Raw genomic sequence first — 20,228 nt, forward strand, 5'->3', positions numbered from 1 at the left:
ATCTCCAGCCTCCTGAAAATGCAATACAAAGAGTCAGGAGACACTATTGTTGTGTGTCGGGGAGGGGGAATGCCGAAAAACCAGACAAAGGGACCTTCCGCAAGCAGAGCCCTTCCTCTCAGAGAAGACAGATCCTGGCTTTAACCCTAATTTTTTTCATTGTCCCAGGTGCAATGTACGTCTGTAGGATTAATGTTTGCCCTCAGTGGGAAGTATTTTCAAGTCTGTGATGATTAAAGAAGGAGAAGGGAAAATAGCTAGGCTCTGTTCTAAGTGCAATAAGATGTGTGAGAAGTTTTGGACCATGTTAACCGTGCAATATTGGAGGAGAATGAAGATGCAAAGAATGAATGTATGCACCTTGTTCTCATGGTAGGTTTAGGAGAAAAAAGCTAATTCAATTTCAGATCTTCAGGCTTCAGTCCTAAACATACTTGCTTGGAAATAACTTCCATTGAAACCAATGGCCCTTCCAAGTAAACATGGCTAGGATTAGATGGCAAGTGACTGCTTATTAAGTTTTTTTGTGCACCATTAAAAAAGCCAGAATTACAGGGGGTTTTCTCTTGATGTTGCAGGCAGAGAATGTTGGTGCAGTTGTTTAGGACTAGGGAGTTCTTGTTTCTATGTGGTAATAATTCTGGATGAAAATTATAACCAAATTTGTGGTTGAAATAATGAAGCACAAAGAAACATTGATACTCAGTGCAATGTTGCAGTCTGCATTAATGGACAACATAGCATTATTTGCATTAAAAGTAAGCCTTGTTATTAAATAAATACATTATGTTGTTTTGCTGTACTTATAAAAAGGAAGAGTTGTGCACTGTTTGATTTTGCAAGCAGAAATTAAAAAGTTCTGCCTGACTTTTAATATATTTGTTAACAGCTTTAAAGTAATATGAAACTAATGCCATTCTACCTTTGAAAGTGCAATGATTTCTCTGTTTTATTTTTAACCATGTTATGTTTGTTTCTGGGAGGCAAATATAAATTAAGGCCAACCTGAAATTCCTAACTATACCTCTCCAAACAGTACTGCTAGCTTGTATTTTTCTTCTTTGAAGAGTTATGCAGACATAAACTACTAGCCAAGTCCTCTGAGCCTACTTTGTTTAGAGTCAGAGGAAACTGATGCTCAAATAGTGTTATTCAAGGCCACTTACAATGTTAGAACTAGGATTGGTTTCAGGAATGACCTGCCATAAGGATACTACAACACCTCCCTTTAAAATATTTTATAAGCACCTGGTTGTATGCCATGTGCAGAACTATATTAATAAAGAGAACTTTAGCTGCATGGATGAAACAAGTTGCCAGACATTTGCAATTACTAAGCTTTTTTTTGTTTCAAAGTCATTCTGACTGTCTTAAAAAGGTAGGGGTGTGTGTATGTGCACACATGGAGCAGGGTGGGAGTAATTGTTATTGAGAAGTACAATTGTCAGTCATAGAAACAGAGAAGTTTCCTTAATATATAATAACATTTCACTCAATACCATTTCTAAGCTTAAATAGGCTCATCTCTAAGAAGGTTTTGCTGATTACAAATTTAGGAAGCCATGATAAGTGGATTCAAGCCCAGCCTTCCCCAACCTGGTGTCCTCAGGATGTTTTGGACTACAACTCCCAGAATTCCTGATGATTAGCCATGTTGGCTAGGGCTGATGAGATTTGAAGTCCAAAATATCTGAAGCGTACCAGGTTGTGGAAGGCTGTCTAGGGTCCCTTTGCACTGATTATTGTGGCGAGGCCCCCATTAGATTTTAGGGTTTTTTCTTTCTTTTTTTGACTGATCTCTTGACCTGCAAATAACATGATATACTCAAGCTGCTAAAGCATCAACATATGGATTTTAACACATTTTGTTTATTGTTCACTGCAACCCATTGTTGATTAGCTAGTGGCAAAACATGTGGTTCCAAGGACTAAGGATGGACAAGCTATTATGGTTTCCTAGAATACAGTTGTTGAACTAGAATACCACCTGGGGCTACATCTACTCTAAGCTTTTTCTCTCTAAAGGAGGTGAGTTTTTTGTAAGCCTTTTCAAGGGGCTTTTCTGAGAAGCTGGGTATAAACCTCAACATGTGCAAATAAGAGGGACATTTTCAGGTTTTACCAATTGTTTGGAATCAAATACACCACGTTAAAGGCAGAGTGTGGCCAAACTTCTACAAGGTCCTTTCATAAGAAAATGTTCCCAAACTGACGTCTTTAAAATAGGAGATACATAAATAATTACTCACACATATTTGAGTTGTATTTGATATTTAAAGGTGGAACTGAGTTTTAGGAAAGGCCCAAGGCCAAATCAGAAATTAATATTTTTGCATTCAGTCAGCTTTACCAGGCATGTCCTTTGCTCCATCCTGGTCTACACTGTTGTAATGTCTCACATAAATAGAATACTATTTAGGGTGTCCCATCATATAGCTAGATATATGCTTGTTACACTACTGACACTTGCCTATGCTGAGCCAAACATGGCAAAGGAATACAGCTGCAATTCCCATCTGTCTACTCTTTTTCTGGGCAAAATGAATTTGTGACAGTTTGTCCAGCATTAGAAGAATATTGTGTAATGTATTTTCTGAGCTGTTGCTTTGAAGTAGTAGGAGAGGCAACCTTCAGTACCAGTAATGCATCTGGCCTACGTTCCTGGTTGGGGATTGCTTCAGCATTATGCTAAAGATGCTGGTGATTACTACATTGAAGATGTTGCTCTTCTGCAATCAGCTATGACGGTCTCCTGCTTATCTATTGGGTTCCTTTAAAATCCTCCAGGACCTAACTCTTTGATTAGTTATGTATCAGACAAGTGACAGCCATTTTCAGGATTTCGGATAAATTTTAAAAGATTTAAGCCTGCCCATCATGAGAAAATGAATTATGAGAAAATGAATGACCATGTTTTCCATAACGTGGCTCTTCCACACTTGAAATCTAAGAGGGTGGCCTTCCGCCAAGTGCCATTCCATACATTATAGAGATTAATCTTCATGTCAGAAAAGCATGTGCCTGTATATGAATAGTGGTGCAAGTGGCTTTTCTGCCTTGAATGCTGTTGTCATGGTAAGTTGCCACCTTTATACATTTCCTGATACAAATGAGGCACAAAAGGCAGGAGTAACACTATTCGCAAATTATACAGGTAAACTTTTTCTAGTATGGAAAGGCCCATAATATCTACATGTTCTTGTGCAAAAAGAGGCCACGTGATACCTTGTTCAGAGAGCAGGGTTTTCACAACAGAATTTAACATAGGATCTCTATAGATGATTTTGGTTTCTAATACCTATCTATGTAGTCCCTTGCATACTTTTGAGAAAATGTTTGATGGGATTGTACAGACATAAAGTGTGGCAATACAGTTGGGCTACGGTACTTTTAAAAGCCCAATTTTATAAGCATCTTAAAATTGCTTAAAGCATTTATAGTCAAAATACTTTAAGAATGTTTGTTATTATTACTAGTGGTGACTCATGGGACTTGCTCTAACAGCACATAACTAAGTATTTCTAGACTAAAACATTCTAAATGCCTTGGTTTCTTGTAATTGTTGGATTAAGTACTGTTAAGATTTCTGACAAAATGCTATTTGTCTAAACCTGAGGCTTTGGTGTTTTGTTTTGAAATCCATAATCTTTGCTGAGCCTTTGTTAGAAACAAGCACTAGGCCCTTTGAAAAGGAATACAAAGTTCAAAATTACAGTAATGTACTATATGTAATTAATTCCTTTTTAATATTAAAAGGAAAGCTAATTATTTTCAGGTTAGCACATCAAACCACTTGCTTATTGGGAAGGAGAGAGGTTGTTATTTTGGGCAGAGCTATGGAACTTCTGAGATCTTATGTAGACAATTCTCAGCTAGGTATTATTAAAGTTTATTTCAGACTCAGCATATTTGACCCCAAGCATCCTAAGAGTCATGTAGAACTGGCCAAGGCTATTAAATTCCCCCAGTGATCCCCATAATAATGATTAATTTCTTTCATAACTCTCTTCATAATTAATACAGGTTTCATTGTGGCCACTACTATTCTCTTATTGATCATCTCAGCCATTTAAATTGGGACTGGTAAAGCTGTCTCTGTTTACTCTGCTGAGCAGACATTTATTTTATTTGGATAGCTCTCATCATTTGTAAATTATGTTGGGGATATTGACTGTCATGGAAACTACAGGTATTTCAGTGCTCTTGTCATGCAGGAACTGGAGCCTTTTTAACATTTGAGGTTAATGCTGTTCTCTGGTGCTTTTTGCATGAAGATCTATAAGTGCTTTATGAACGCTAATTAGTCAAGCTTTACAAAGAAGCATTAGCAGCCCTGTTTTACTCATAGCTAAGGCTGGATTCCCCCCCCCCCCATAATCACCACAGATGTCTCTGAAATATGCTGAATGCTGCAGGAGTTGAGTTTGTACATTTACAAGCACATGCTAATTGTACCACATGTGCACATTATCCTATAATATATGCACACTTTAACTATATGATGTAGGCAGTTACTTTATGTGCAGATGTATCCCTAAACCTTTCAGATCTTGAATTCTTACTTGAGCAGAATGGCTGGACTTCACATTAAGCTAAATATAAAATATTGTCAGTAGGAAGAACTGTCCCCCTGCCCGCAACACACACACACACACACACACACACGCACACACTTTTATTAGTTTTAGCAAATGGCAAGTTTTTCCTAGTCATAAGTTTGCATGAAGATTTTGAAAGAATTTTTGCAATTCCTCAGTAACATTGCTGAATCAATAACAAGGCAAGACTGAATGATACTTAGGGCCAGTGTTGGTCCTTTTCCACTTATATGTAGTTATATTACATTACTCCTCAAAGCTCGATTATTCAGTTTTGTATCCCCCTCTTCTGCCTACCACCTTGCTTTTTGTGCTTTTCACAGAACTGCAAGTTTAGATATGTCTAAAGAGAGTACGCAATAATGTAGTTCCATTCCTGCTTTTGTCTTGCCTTAAAGTTGATGATGATAAATACATTACAACCTTCTTTTGTCTTATCAAGTTGTTTATGTTGCAGTTTAATATTTTTGGTTCTAAAGCAAAGACATCTGCAATTGGAAAGGTGCAAAAAAGCCTGGAACAGGGATGGTGCTTGCATTGCAGTTACAATTCAGAAAGTATTTCTTGCCTTAGGGCCAGTTCACATGTGTAAATCAGCTGCTTATTTTCCTCATATGATTCCTGTGGTGTAGATCATGAGTAGAAACCTTGATGTGCTGCAGACTGTATGGGGCCCCAGGTGGCAGTGGCCAGCAGCCTTTCTTGTGATTGTAGCAGCTGTAAATATATACAACTACACCCCCCCCCACAAACATATATACATACACATACATGTGTGCGCGCGCACACACACACACACACACTCTGCTACTGCAACTGCAATTGCAATTGCAGAAATGGTTGCCGCAGGTTGTATCCCCATTAGGGATGGGTGAACTCACCATGGTCCAGGTCACGCACCACTTTCCAGCCCCCACTGGCTGCCCCCCTGCCACGTTCAGTGAGTCGCCAGGTAGTACAGAAACGCCTGGCTGATTCCTCGCCAGCCTTTTTCAGAAAGGCCAATTTTACGCAAATGGTGGCCATAAAGCAGTGATTTATGCAAGATTACAGGCATAAATGGCCATTCAAGCCTGTAATCTTGCATAAGTGGTCGCTTTTTGGCCACTATATGTGTAAAATTGGCCTTTACACAAAAAGGCCAAGCCGTGCTTTTGCATCTCGGTGAGGGATTGGGGATCCCTGTGCTTGCCTGACTCGAGGCACACTGAGTCGGGCAAGTGTGGGGATCTGCGGACTGGCGTCCAGCCCTGTGACATCCCTAATCCTCATAGAGTCTAGCTCACACAGGACTATTTCTCTGTGCAGTTCTGAACACTGAAGAAGATATGAAAAAATAGCTGAGCATTTATTCTGAGTGGAGCCACCAAGAATATTTAACATTGGCAATTATGCATTGTGAAATTTCATGGTTGGTTAGAAAGTGTGTTTTCATAACGCAAGATTAAGGTTCTACTCAAGCATCTGGTTCAGTAATTTATAGCAACTCATAAGCTGTTTTAAAGAGATGTCCATTGTGTCTGTAGCCCAACAAATAGGCAGCATCTGAAGGGGTCTCAGAATTTTTCACCCAGCAAATTCTTAGGTAGCCTGAAATTACGGCACTGAGCACTTGAGACAGTGAAGATTTGCACATCAGTCCTACGTTACCTGCATCTTCAAGGATCTTTAGAATTCCCTTTGTCGGGGGAATGTTATATCTTTAGTTATCTTTAACTGATAGAACGGAAAATATATTCTTACGTATCTACAGCAAAGCTATTTAATGTGCCTTAAGGGGAACTTTTTTTTTAGAAAATTGGTTATGCTCTGCATGCTCTATTTTCTTATTTTATTCACTCTTCTATGTATCTCCTTTATGACAGCTTTTATTCTTTGATCTAAGCTATCAGTTTTAATTGAAGAGTTTTCTGCTTTCTCAGGTGATGTAAAAGATATTTGCATTTCACAATTTTGGAACAAAAATATCCAACTGTTAATTTTTTAAAATTTAAACCATTAGTCAGAAAAAACCTTGTATCCCTTTCTTATAACTGAAATCTGAAAGGCCTTGGAGGACTTTATCTGTGAGTTAATGTACTTCTCCATGAATTTATGAATTTCTTCAGTCACCACTGTGTTGGACCTTTACAAGTTAAGTTTGCCACTTGTAACAGAGTTGTTTCTATGGAACTCTTTCCCAATTGCTTCCAAAATTACCTAGAGGTAATCAAGATTGCAATGGGCGTAAGAGTCACCCTTCTAGGCAGAGAGATTCTGGTAGTGAACTCGTTACATAACCAAAATTCATTATTTAATCCATTGCAATCTGAATTTGGTATGCTATAATCCTATACATAGCCTTACTCAGCCTCTACTCAGAGGCTCTACCTAGCCTCTACTCAGAAGTAAACCCCATTGAGTTCAAAGGGGTTTATTCCAAGGTAAGTGGGTATATGACTATACCCTTAGACAACATTCTTTAATTATGACAGTTTATTGATATGACAGTGTTATTTCACAGCAGAAATACCTTTTAAATAACGTAAATTCTGATATCAATGTGTAGAAAGCAAACTAATAAAAGGTGCTATCTTTTTGTATAGTGAAATAGTAAAATATAGTAAGGTTGCAGGATAGAAATGAATTATTTGCATTTGTCTTCACTGCAGAAGATGTAGGGCAGATACCTGTACCTCAACGGACATTTTCACAAAGGGAGACTGATGCAAATAATGAGAACAAGAAATGAAGTTCTAGGACTTAGTGACAAATTAAAAATTAACAAATGGTATGGTATCCACCCAAGATGGTAGAGTATTCTTAAAATGCTCAAATGTGAAATTCCCAGTCTTCTGAGAAAAATATGTAACTTGTCACTATGATCATTTTGAGGTGTAGTGACCACAATTGTACACAGTGACCTGGTTCTCATGTAATATCAATTCATAGGTTGTTTAACCCATGAAATGGTTGGGGTGCAGACAAAGGGGACGAGTGAGCTCCCTCCCATGTGCTCATTCCACCTGCACTTCCACTCAGCTTTAATCAACAATGCAGGAACATGCTGTTCTTGGGTTATTTGATGTGACATCTGAACCTGGAACTCTGGGTTGTTGAGGGACAAACTGAATGATTGTTGGGTTAAACTCTGGATTGTTTAACCCTAAACAACCTAGAATTCTGGGTTTGGGATGGGATGTTTCTATACTGTTGATTAAACCTGATTCAAAATGGAAATAGAGAGCATGCAGGAGTGGGCATGCTCATTCCCACACTTGTGGCCCCAACAACCTATGGTTTAAACAACCCATGGGTGTCATTGCGTGCAAACTGGGCTAATATTTCAAGAGTGGTCATACCACAGATTTATAGAAAAGCATTGTGATATTGGTAGCTTTATTTTCAGTCCCTTTCCTAATGATCCCCAACATGGAATTTGCCCTTTTCCCAGATGCTTCACACTGGGTTGACATTTTCATTGAGCTATCCACAACCTGAAGATCTCTTTCCTGGTCAGTCACTGTCAGCTTAGACCCCATCAGTGTATATGTGAAATTGGGATTTTTTCCCCTCGGTGTAGATTATTTTACATTTAGTTATACTGAACTGCATTTGACATTTCATTGCCTATTAACCCAGGGATCCTTTCAGAGCTCCTGACAATCCTGTTTTGTTTTTACCAATCCTTTGGTGTCATCAGTAAACTTGGCCACCTCACTGCGCACCCCTAACTCCAGATTATTTAAGAACAAGTGAAAAAGCAGCATTCCCAGTACTTGCATCCCTCCATTGTGAGAACTGTCAGTTTATTTCTGTGTTCTGCTTCCTGTTGTTTAACCACTTATGGATCTATAAGAGGACATGTTCTTTTATTCCATGGACTACTATATTAATTCAGTAACCTTTGGTGGCAACTTTTTGGAAACATTTTGGAAGTCCAAGTATACAATGTCTGCAACAGGGGTGGACAACTTGTAGCCCTCCAAATGTTAGACTGGAACTCCCATTATCCCTCACTACTGGCTATGCTGGCTGCAAATGCTGTCAAATTATAAATTCTACATTCTGCTCCACTGCATTCACCTTCACTCACTCCATTCTTTGAAAGCCACATTCCTAATTTAAATAAAGAATATGTATGTATTTATGTATTACATTTGTATACCATGCAATAGCTGAAGCACTCTGGGTGTCACAAAAATTTAAACCAAAAATTACAATACGATAAAATACAATGTAAGAGTTTTAAACTACATTATAAAATAAAAAATAATAACCAAATAGAACTTGGCAGCAGTGCAAAGATTTAAAATATAGTACCAGATTTAAAACAGAATCTGAAAGACTAAAATGCCGTGGAAAATAAAAAATGTCTTCACCTGGTGTCAAACAGAGCACAATGTAGAAACTAGGTGAGCCCTTCTGGGAAGCTCATTCCACAACAGAAAAGGCCCTCTTCTTAGTAGCCACCCATCTCACTTTCTTAGGCAGGGGCTGCCAGAGAAGGACCACTGATGACGATCTTAGGGTCCATGCAGATGTATATGGTAGGAGACGATCCTTTAGGTAACCTGGCTCCAAGCCATTTAGGGCTTTGAAAGTTAATACTAGCACTTTGAATTGAGCTCAGAAATGGACTTGCAGCCATTGCACATTGGGCAGTTCCTGTTAACAGCCTTGCTGCCCTATTTTGGGCCAGGTGAGGTTTCCACAGTTTTAAAAGGCAGCCCCACATATAACACATTGCAGTAACCCAGACAAGAGGCTAGTAGAGCATGGATAACTGTAGCTATCTCTGTCCAGATAAGGACGCAGTTGGTATATCAGCCCAGAGCCCACCTGTGCCTCTAGTGACAATGCTGGATCCAAGAACATCCCCAAACTATGAACCTGATTCTTTAGGGGGAGTGCAACCCCTCCAGAACAGGTTGAACATCACTAAGCTGGGCAGATGAATCACCCACTAACAGTACCTCTGTCTTGTTTGGATTAAGTCTCAGTTTATTGGCTATAGTATGCCATAGGGCATTGATTCCATTGCATATTGTAGCAGTCACTGGTGCATCATTACCCTCATCCTGCTTTTTGTTGTTGTTTATTCGGTCAGTCGCTTCCGACTTTTCGCGACTTCATGGACCAGCCCACACCAGAGCTTCCTGTTGGCTGTCGCCACCCCCAGCTCCCAAGGTCGAGTCCATCATCTCCAGAATATCATCCATCCATCTTGCCCTTGGTCGGCCCCTCTTCCTTTTGCCTTCCACTTTCCCTAGCATCAGCATCTTCTCCAGGGTATCCTGTCTTCTCATGATGTGGCCAAAGTACTTCAGTTTTGCCTTTAATATCATTCCCTCAAGTGAGCAGTCTGGCTTTATTTCCTGGAGTATGGACTGGTTTGATCTTCTTGCAGTCCAAGGCACTCTCAGAATTTTCCTCCAACACCACAGTTCAAAAGCATCTATCTTCCTTCGCTCAGCCTTCCTTATGGTCCACCTCTCGCAGCCATAGGTTACTACGGGGAATACCATTGCTTTCACTATGCGGACCTTTGTTGTCAGTGTGCTCATCCTGCTAGGGGCATCCATTTCCTAAACCCATATAATCACAATAACTCCAAATTGTATGTATTCTACTAGGGCAGATGTGTTTTGGGGACTCCTAAAGCTCCTGACATTCCTCATTAAATTATTCATTTCTGTTTCCTGAGTTTGAGTTTCAGAAATTCTTTTTCTGATTGTATTTCATTTACTAAAGCCCCTCCTTCTTAATGAGTTTCATTAAGCATGGATAACAATTCTCAGAGTGGTGTGGCATGTTACTTCATTGAGGTGAGAGAAGTTGCAAAGTGCTGCACATACTACAAATGCAGCAAACCACATTGTACTTCTCTTGTTGAAGCCTCATTGTATCTTAACTAGTGATTCTACAGGGATATGGAATGTTCACATTGTCCTTTTACGTTTTGGTTGGCCCCTGCTGATATAAATCAAACACACTGTCCTCTTGTTATTTGTCAGGTTTTAAAACCCCAATTTTAATCACTTCATACAGGTATCTAATTTGAATCAGGCTGGCAAGCTGCAGGGCTCTTGTGCTTGTTTAATTGGTATCTTTCTCATCACAGTTGAATGAAGTTGCACACGCACTGCAGGACATCAGTAGAGACAACTGAATAGTCAAGGCTGTCACTCTGGAAACTGGATGGTGAAATGCAGCCAAGCTAAAGAAAAAGCTGGGGTCAGATAGCTGTGTGTGTGTGTCTGTATGGGCAGGGTGTGTAGTTCTGTGAAACTATAGCTTGACATGAATGATGCCATATCTATAGTATAGCAGAGATAATTCTATACAGGTTTTCCATAAAGTCCAAAGTATGGGTGAGATTTGTGCAACTTGTATATGTCTGCCTATAAGGCTATTGAAGCACTGTGTGATAATCCATCAGACTGGTTTTGGCCATTCTGTCAAGACCAGCAGTCTGATTGCAATCTTCTGTGTACATATTACTAGCAAGTTGCAACTGAAGCATATTCCTGAATGCTAGAAGAAGCTCTCCTTTGCTCAGAAAGTATGAAGAGGCAAAGAAACTCCCATAGCCTCCTGTTCTATCCCATATGTGGTTTGGCTTTTTCTGTGCTGGAATGTGGGTACCTTAGGTAAACTTCAGGGTCCACATTTTGCCTATTAGGAGCTAAAATGTTCCATTTTCAGATGTTTGGTATTCAGAGTGTATTGGATTAACTATGTGAAAAATTTTAAATTCCTGAGATGCCTCAAGGTACCTGAACAATTTGCAATATGCTTTATGTCCCCCTGTTTTCATGGGAAAACATACCCATATATATATATATATATATATATATATATATATGCGCGCGTGCTCCATCTTCATATTTTTCTAATAACTGGGGTGCCTTGGATTATATGTGCATATGCATGACAACTTTTAGGATTCTGCCCCCTGGGGAAATAGTTTAAAGTTTCAATACAGTCAGGGCCCTGATTATCTCAGGGAATGATGTTCCCCTTTCAAAAGAGTTGAGATCTACTGATGCTAAAAAAAAACATTTTATGTGAAGGCTAGGTTGGCCTCCACAAGACACAGGGCCTTTTCTACTGTAGCTGCAAAACTCTGGATTACCCACCCGCAGGAAGCCAGCCAAGAGGAAAAAGCTTAATATTGTTGTGTCTGAACTGGAACTCCTCCTTTGTCACTTCCCCATCAAGCCAGAATCTGAAGCCAGGATTTGAAGTTGGCTTACAATGCCTGGCTTGTTTGGGAGTGCCAAGCTAAGAGTTGGATTCAGATGTGACACTAAGCTTTTTCTTTCTGGTAAGTTCCTAATTATGAATATAGATATATGTTGTCTTTTCGATATGTTTTAGATATATGTTGTCTTTGTGTATACTGTCTGTTTGTGTGTTTTGTATGTTTTCAAATTTTGCATATTGTATTTTTTAATGTTTTTAATCTTTGTGAACTGCCCAGAGAGCTTCAGCTATGGGGCAGTATAGAAATGTAAATAAATAATAATAATAATAATAATAATAAAGCTGCTTCTGCTGGTGGGAGGAGCCAAGCAGGAGTGATTGGGCAGCAAACACCAGAGTGCTTGCTCATGAAAAATACGCCAGGGTTCGATGGTCTTATAGGCCCCTTCTAATCCTACTATTCTATGATTCTATAATGCTTTTGGATGTTTATTATTTATTTATTACATTTCTGTACCACCCAGTAGCCGAAGCTCTATATGTTGAGTGTACCAATATGCTTGTTTCTCCTCTGGAGTCTGTTTGGTTTTACTTTTATAAGTTTTTGGATATTTATGATATTTTGTGATCTGATTGTTGCAGTTTTACATAGTGTAAAAGGTGGGATTAAAATATCATAAATAAATAAATATTTCTATAAATTCATGCCCTTTCAGTAAGTAGGGGCTGGTTGTCTTACGTTAAATTATGTTGTGTTATATTACAATTTATATTCTGGGTCCTTGCATTCAAGGTGGTATATTACTAAGTGGATAGCTTGCAGACTATGAGGAGACCTGTAATGGCAACTTCTTTATTGCTGGATCTTGTACTTGCTATCGAGAAAGTGCTTCTGCATGTTGGGGAATCTTTCTCCTCATAGTTGAATGATGTTGCACATGGCTACATCTGTAATTGCTTCCCATGTGCTTCTGCTAAGTTACATGACGACTATTCATGCCCATGCTGTATCTCCCATGAAATTTGCAGTTCTGGCAGAGGTACTTGCTACGAAATCAATGAAATCCACAGGGGAGCTGATTTCAGGCCTTAATGCAGCAGCATGGAGCCCCCCATATGGCATGAATGTGTTTTAGTGGCAAACACACTGTGCTTGTAACATTTAAATTGGTCCCAAGAGCTGGTATTTTGGAGGGAGATGTCCGAAGAACTGCACTACTGTAAGCCCCATTATTTTTCTTCTGTTTTTAGAACCACAATCTAACTACTAATAGTTGTTTTTAACACTCCAGCACATCATTTTTCCAAAATCACATGAATACAGTTCTGCTAGGGCTGGTTATGCACCAGTAGGTTGTCATGCCTGAGAAAGTTAACTTAGAACAGTGTGAATTACTGAATTCCAGAGGAGCTCAAATAAGAATTCAATATAGTTTCATGTGGAAAATGGCTCCTAAGATACCGTTTCAATCTTCACTCAGTTCGCAGGTGATTATTCCTATTAACAATGATACTTTATACTTTGAGGTGGAGGTTTGGGGAACATACTGAGTTAATTGTCCAAGACCCTTTTCTGGCTGTAATAGTTACTAATATGTATTCGAGCTGCTGACTCAGTTCAGACAAACAAGGTAGTTCTTTCTTTATGTAGCACCATCAGGTTAAAGAATAGACCAAAATCAGAACCATGATCTTTGATTTCAGTTAAGTTACCTATTCTATGAAACTGGAGAATTTGTTCTATGCTTGCTTTGACATGGGTTGTGTTAACCTACTAGATATTTCAATCCCTAAACTACCTTTTCCACTGAATACAAATTCTGGGATTAGAATGTAAACTAATAATAAGAGGAGGAAAAAAATAATTTGAAGAGCATATTACTAGTAACATTAAGAGCATTTTTTAAATTATAAAAAGTACATTGGAAGCAGGAAACCAACCAAGGAAATGGTTATACCATTATATGACAAGGCAGTGAAAGTTGTGCTGAAGGGGATTGCAAAGAAGCTGAATTAATTCTTTGCCTCTGTCTTGACTGTAGAAGATGTAGGACAGGTATCTGTGCCTGAACTGACTTTTTCAAGAATGAGGTTTGAAGTTCCAAGACAAATAGAGGTGACGAGGTATTAATGATTAAATATTAACAATTCACAGGGTTCAGATCGCATCCCACAAGGGTTCTTAAAGAAATAAAATGTGAAATAGCTGATCTGCTGACAAAAATATGTAATTTGTCCCTAAAATTGGCTTCTGAACCAGAACATTGGAAAGTAGTTAGCGTAACTGAGTTTAAAAAAGGGATCCTGGAAATTATAGCTTAATGTCTCCTCCTGGTTAAATATGGAAAGCATTTTTTTTTTAAATCAAGTATATAGGAGAACAAGTTTTGCTGAAGAAGAATCAGTATAGTTTCTGCAAATACAAGTCCTGCCTCACTAACCTTGTGGAGTTCTTTCAGGGCATCAACAATGATGTGGATGGGATGATCTGGTAGACGTTGCATACTTGGACTTTCAAAAAGCTGTTGACATCGTCCCTCTCCTTCACTAAGGCTTTTTTGCACCTTGGGTCAAAAATCTTAACTACACTGATAGGTTCTGAACTGGCAATGACTAACCATGAAAAATATCTTGGAGTCATGGGGGAATGGAGTCATGACAACTTTGACCGAGTGTATGGCAGCTGTGAAACAGGTGAATTCCATGCTAGGTTTTATTAGGAATGGGATCAATAATAAAACTGCCAATATCGTGTGTGTGTAACCATTCTTGGAAGAACACAATGCAGAGTTTGGGTTGCCATGAAAGATGATAGTAGTGAAAGAGGTGCAGAAAAGGGCAGCCAAGATGATCAAGCAGCTGGAGCATCTTCCCTATGAGGAAGATTACAACATTTGAGGCATTTTAGGTGGTGGTGGGGCATTTAGGGTGCAATCTTATCTAGATAGGCCACCGCCTCTGAACTCGGAGGTGACCACCTATCCAAAGCAGGACAGGAGCAGCACAGAGGGGATCGTTCCCTCCATGCGTCTCCTGAACCTGCTTTTTCTGCTCGACAGCCAGTTGTGGCTGTCTAGCTGCAGGAGCATGGAACGGGGAAGGAGGCTGCTGTACGACACATTGGATGTGTCGTGCAGGCAGCTATGATCTCCCTGCCCCGGTACACCCCCAGCCACGCCCTTTCCAGCCTTTCCACACTCCTCTTTCAAGGGCGGAGGATGGGGCTGTTCCACGCTGCCTCAGAGGCAGCGCGGAAGTGGGGAAAGGTCGGTTTTCCGGGAACCAAACTTGGAGTGTGTGCTCTGAGGTCAGTTCCAGGAAAACAGCATATCCTATGGCCATCTAGCTGCTGTCTAGTGGCCATAGGATTGCTCCCTCCAAGGTTTATAAAATGGTGCATGTTGTGAACCAGCCTTCCCCAACCTGATGCTGTCCAGATGTGTTGGTCATGCTGGCTCGGAATGATGGGGGTTGTAGTCCAACACATTTGAATGGCACCAGGTTAAGGAAGGCTGGTGTAGAGAAAATGTACAGGGAAAAATTTTATTTTCCTCCTTCATAATTCTAAAATTCAAGGTCATCCAATCAAACTGTTTGGCAGGAGATTCAAAATGGACAACAAAATGGACAACTTCAACAGATACACAGTTTATGGACTTTGCTGCCATTTGCTGGTGTGTTGATAGCCACTAGCTTGGATAGCTTTAAAAAGAGATCAGTCAAGTTTTTGGAGGACATGTCTCTCAGTGGTTGCTGGTCATGATGGCTATATGTCGCTTCCTGGTTTCTGAAGCAGTATGCGTCCAAATACCAGCTGCTGGGAAGCAATGAGAGGAGAGGGCTATTGCCTTCATCTTCTACTTGTGGGCTCCCCAGAGGCATCTGGTTGGCCACAGTGGCAATAGGATTCTTGGCCAGATGGACTGCTCGTCTATGTTACTGATCCAGCAGGGCTTTCTTATGTTCTTACTGGCTTTAGTAAAAACAAGGTTTTCTATTCTGACTTGTGTAGTGCTTGGTGCGTGTGTGTGATAGCATTGTTAATATAGAGTAGGTTTCTTTAAAATATGTTTACTTTTTCTGTATTTTCATCTGAACCACTGTTTAAAGAAAATGTTTTGTATTTTAACACTGTAGCTCGTGGCCATTCCCATAATTCAGAGAAAACAATTGCTGGCAATAGATTAGTTAAAAGTATGAGTACTCAGTGTGAAGCATGTTGATTTGGAGCTGATTCACATGTTCCTCTTAATGCAAGAATGTGGAATCTATCCCACAGCTGCCAGTATTAGTCTCCCAGAGAAGGGAGCAAGGTGAATGGTCCTGGGAGTCATTTTCTCTGCTGCGGATGCTGTCTTACACTGCCCCCCCCCCCGGCTGTGTTCCACTTCTTCTCTGGCAGCAACTGCTGTTGTCTCCTAAGTGGGTAGACTCCTGTCTCATTCATCTGGAGGATGTGAAATGAGTTCTCATCTTAGCAATTCCCAGTATACCTGGGAAAAATAAGGCACAAGGATGGATGGTGTTGGCAAATAGAGAAGAAACAGCCAGCTTTGCCTTCCTGCACAAGCAAAGGATTGCATTTCAGCAGCAATGCAGCTAGCTTATGTTGCCCAGTATTTTATTTTATTTTATTTATTACATTTTAAAGCTACCCAGTAACCAAAGTTCTCTGGGCAGTGTACAAAGTAAAAGCAGAAAATCCCATTGATAATAAAATAAGTCAGATAAAAACAGCCACAGCAAATGATGAAATGAAAAACCTAAAACCAGCAACAGGGATAAAACAGTGTGTCAGGGTGGACACTGAGCCCATATAATCCCAGAGTAGTTCTGATTCTGAGGAAGAGGAGTCACTCCTGGGAGAGGAGCACGCTCCTCTTTCCCAGGGCCAACAGCTGACGGAGATTCCTCCCACCAGCATTCCTAGCTTAGATAACAGTCCTGGGAGTGACAGAACGTGGGAAGCAGACTTGATGGACGCGCGACGCCAACACAGCGCCAAATGGAGGGCGCAAAAAGGAGGCGTAGTGCCCGGTTGGCGCGCAAACAACGGCTGCACCCAGAGGATCCAAGGGAAAAGGGAAGGACTCTCCCTAGTCCTTAAGTTCAGGGGTCTGCCAGTAATTCCCTTTCAAACGGGGACCAACTGTTCCAATGTAGGGCATAGGTACTCTGCTGCTCATATCTCATTGCTAACAGTAGAGTTGTTAAGTTGTAAAAGAGGAATAAAGCTTTGAAAAGAATCCATTTGTCTGTGTTTGGACTTGGCTACTGGATTAGACTGAGAGAGGCCTCCAAGGAGCCCTTGACAGAGTGCAAATATCTTAAAGCGCTAAATAGTTCCTGAGATGCTTTAGAAAAGAAAAAGTTCTTCACCTGGTGCCAGAATTTTGGTGCCAGGTGAGCCTGTCTGGGGAGGGCATTCCACAGACAGGATATCATTCTTCTTCCAGCCACCTACCTTGCTTTATTTGGTGGGGGCACCTAGAGAAAGCCGCAGATGGCCTTAGGGTCAAGATAGGTAAATATGGGAGGAGATGCTCTTTCAAGTAACCTGGCCCCGAGCCATTTAGGCATTCAAAGGTTAAAACAATGATGGATCCCAAAGCACCCCCAAACTATGTATCTGATTCTTTAGGGGGAGCTCAACTCCCTCCAGATTAAGGTAAGCACCACTCAGCCGGACAGGCAAACCACCCAAATAGTATCTCCATCAAGTCTGGATTGAGTCCCAGTTTATTGACCTGTATCCAGTCCATTATCCTGCTCAAGGACTGATTCAGAACATCACCTGCCTCATCTGTATTAGATGGAAAGGAGAGGTAGACGTGGGTATTATGTGCATATTGGTGATGCTTCAGCCCACATCCCTGGATAACCTCTCCCAGTGCCTTGATGTAGATGTTGAAAAACATGTGGGATAGAGAAATGTGGCACTCCATAGCATAAAACTGCCATGGGGCAGAGCAATAATCCACCAGCACCATCTTTTGGAATCGACCACCTAAGGAGGAGCAGAACCACTGCAATACAGTGTTCCCACATCCTAACTTAGACAGCCTATCCAGAATGATACCATGGTTGATGGTACTGAAAGCCGCTAGAGATCCATGGAACCAACACGATCGCAGGCTCCCTGTCATTCTCTCGGCATAAGTCATCCAGCTGGGCAACTAAGGCAGTTTCTGTTCCAAAACCAGATGTGAATAGGGATGTACGGATTCCCCACTGTACGTTCCAGTAGGGAATCTGCGGGGGGGGGGGGAGGCGATCCATTCCTTCCCCCAGAATCCGCGCGGAGCAGTTCCCCTCCGCGAGGATTCCACAGAGCCGAGGGCCGCCCCGTTCCGCCGTCCTCATGCCCCGGATTCCCCCATTTTTTTTGGCTCCCTGAACTTATGTAAATAATTCCATAACTACCGCCAAAAAATCCTTTCCGCGTGCCTGCCGTCGGTCTCCTTAAGCCTCCAGTCATAGAGAAAATGCATCTTTATTTTTGTAAAAAGGGTAAAGCCCTTTGTGGGGATTCCCCATGTAACTTCCAGTCACCTGACCTCACCAGACCTGTCCTGACCTCACCTCACCTGACTTCAGCAGACCTGTCCTGATCTCACCTCACCTGACCTCACCGGAGCTGTCCTGATCTCATCTCACCTGACCTCACTGGAGCTGTCCTGACTTCACCTCACTTGACCTCACCTCCACAGGCAATAAAGAGAAAAGTTGGAGGATTTCCGTGGACTTCATGACTCAGCCCCAGTGAAAGAAAGCCTCGGGTCACAAGGAAAATGCCTCGTAAAAAGGGTAAAGCCGTTCACATTCTTCTTCCTCCATTTCTGATTTACGGATTTCTTTTTGTAATTATTTTTGTAAAATCCACCGTTTGGCGGACAAAAAAAAAGGGTCCGCTTGAGCTCCGGTCTGTGTCGACCGGGCTGCTCCGTTCCGAGGAGGATTCCACAGACCGGATTGTCAGAATTCGATCCTATTTAAAATTTGTGTGGAATTCTCTGACATCCCTAGATGTGAAGCTAGATTGAAATGGATCCAAAAAATCAGTTTCATCTAAGAATGCCTTCGGTTAATCAGTGACCTCTTGCTTGTATCCCTTGCCCAGGAATGGAATGTTCACAATTGGCTTCTAACACAATTGGTTTCATCTTCTGGGTCCAGGTTAGGTTTCTTCAGGAATGGCCTCTTTTAAGGAGGCTGGTAGTGCCCTCTCTCTTAAAGAGGAGCTTGCAACCCCCTGAACCCAGCCAGACATCCCTTCCCTACTATATTATTTTTTATTTTATTTCTGTACTGTCCAATAGCCAAAGCTCTCTGGGCAGTTCACAAAAATTGCAAAACATAATATAAAACCTTTAACATACAACATTTTAAAAACAATTTCTACAGCTAAAAACAGTTATAATGAGATACTGGGACCTGATAAAAGAACTGACATTAACATCCCGTCATACGCTGTCTAGTGCCTGGGAGTAGAAGACAGTCTTAACCTGGTGCTGAAAAGATGCCAGTGTTGGCACCAGGGGGACCTCAGTGGGGAGATCATGGCACAATGGGGGGGCATCCCTAAGAAGGGTCATGCGTACATGTGGTTGGCTGACCAAGCACTTTGTTCACATCTGCACGCTTCAACAACTGAAATTCATCCAGCGTAAAAGGACCAGATGGTGTTTTGGACATCTCCATTACCGGAATTGCGCTAACGGGCATCTAAATCATGACAAATGTGAGTGACTTTACCTTCAACGAGTCTTGCATGAAGTTGCAACTGAAGGTACAACCACCTCTCTCTCTGGACCAGATTGTAACAGGCCCCTGACCACCAGGAAAAGGTCCACTGGATGACACTATGAAAATGCAGTGTGGGGGGAAAAGAAATACTTTGCCTCTCTCACCACCTTACAATAGGCTCAATAGTGGACACAAGTCTTCCCCCACTTGCTTTCTACCTGTCATCCCACTTGCTTTATTGCCCACAGCTGTATGGGCTCTATGGAGAAGGAGAGGATGCGTAAGCCTGATTGTGTATCCCACAGAGTGACCAGGACACTGACAGGAGTGCCAGCCTTACCAATAAAAAAAATCCCCCAGAGCCTCTGAAATCCATCACAATGTATTGTATTAGCTTCTGAGTCTGGTCCATTTTAATAAGTCGCCACCCTTGCAGAGGGAAAAAGTTGCTGACAATCTAACCCTCGGCAGCAAATGATCTGACCATGATGAGGGAATAGATGTTAAATCCCTCATTTTCAGATTATCCTACAAAAAATCACATTTAGGGTGTGTTCTGCCACATGTGTTGGGCTGATGATGTTTTGGGTCAGCCCCATGGTTGTCGTTGCAGCTATGAAGTCCAGAGCTGCCTTGGAAACAGTGTCTTTGGCATGTGTGTTGAAGTCTCCCAGTACAATCAACCTGGGAGTTCCC

General features: G+C 41.1%; 1 protein-coding gene across 20 annotated transcripts in view; it reads left to right on the plus strand.

The window, feature by feature from the left end:
- Positions 1-20,228, plus strand: part of ZBTB20 (zinc finger and BTB domain containing 20) — an 809,278-nt gene that overhangs the window by 16,751 nt on the left and 772,299 nt on the right. For 2 of the 20 annotated variants that reach the window (XM_084843072.1, XM_084843074.1), the window contains exon 2: positions 18,384-18,593. The exons of 16 other annotated variants lie outside the window; for them this stretch is intronic. The gene's annotated coding sequence lies outside the window, so the exon portion shown is untranslated. The remainder of the gene's footprint in view (positions 1-18,383; positions 18,594-20,228) is intronic. 2 more of the 20 variants (XM_084843075.1, XM_084843078.1) reach the window with 1 other exon arrangement.

This window comes from Heloderma suspectum, chromosome 3 (assembly GCF_057233095.1).
Source record: "Heloderma suspectum isolate Gila_16-S chromosome 3, 16-S_ref, whole genome shotgun sequence".
NCBI classification, from domain to species: Eukaryota; Metazoa; Chordata; class Lepidosauria; order Squamata; family Helodermatidae; genus Heloderma; species Heloderma suspectum.